The 880-nt window shown below is 36.8% G+C and overlaps 1 protein-coding gene across 1 annotated transcript in view; it reads right to left on the reverse strand.

Annotated features, from left to right (window-relative positions):
* LOC106878462 (uncharacterized) overlaps positions 1–880 on the reverse strand; it is a 25,548-nt gene that overhangs the window by 4,101 nt on the left and 20,567 nt on the right. The gene's annotated exons all lie outside the window — the stretch shown is intronic.

Genomic DNA, 880 nt, shown 5'->3' on the forward strand with positions numbered 1-880 from the left:
TATATATATATATATATATATATATATATATATATATGCAGATGTCTGCCAACACTCGCACATATATCAAAGCTTGCTTTTATATGTCAAGTTATATATAAAAACAATTTAACATTAGAACTGAAGAATTAACCAATACTTTTTGTAGAATAAATATTTGAATAAAGAAAGAAAGTTAGTAGAAGTGGTTAATCTTAACGGAAAGAATAAGGCAGACAGACAGGCAGACAGTATATGTAGGGCTCTTCATCCTATTATAACAAATGAATAAATATATTAATAATAATAATAACAATATTAACAATATAATGATAATAATGATAATAATAATAATAACCTGTGATGCTATAATCTCTTGTATCCGATTAAACGGGACGGGTGGGGGCGCTGTTATAAGACCAGACTCTGAACCACTCGAAGATTTGGTTTTCAACGCTTGTTGTTGTTGTTGTTGTTGTTGTTGTATAGTTTCAGGCCAGGCTACTCTGAGCAAAATTAGGATCAAAGACGTTCCAACCGTGATCACATCTGATTTATTTTGTATATTTGTGCCATTCTTAAAACGATAGGGTAAGATTTGAGGGAAACTTGGTTCCTATTTCTAGCAGGTTGAGCGACCAACTAAAGATTCGCCGAAAGATTTACCACCACCACCACCATACCCACCACTATTATCACCTGCTTCATCATGAGATGATGACGACCACCACCTCCACCGCTACTGCCATCACCACCACCACCACCACCACCACCACCACTACCATCTGCACATATAATGCAACATCTGTTCAATTCAATCCCGACATAATAAGGGTGTCAGTCACAGACACACATTTTGGGATTATATCCCCCCCCCCCACTCGAACCCCACTCTCGCCTA

This window comes from Octopus bimaculoides, chromosome 20 (genome assembly GCF_001194135.2).
Source record: "Octopus bimaculoides isolate UCB-OBI-ISO-001 chromosome 20, ASM119413v2, whole genome shotgun sequence".
Lineage (NCBI taxonomy): Eukaryota > Metazoa > Mollusca > Cephalopoda > Octopoda > Octopodidae > Octopus > Octopus bimaculoides.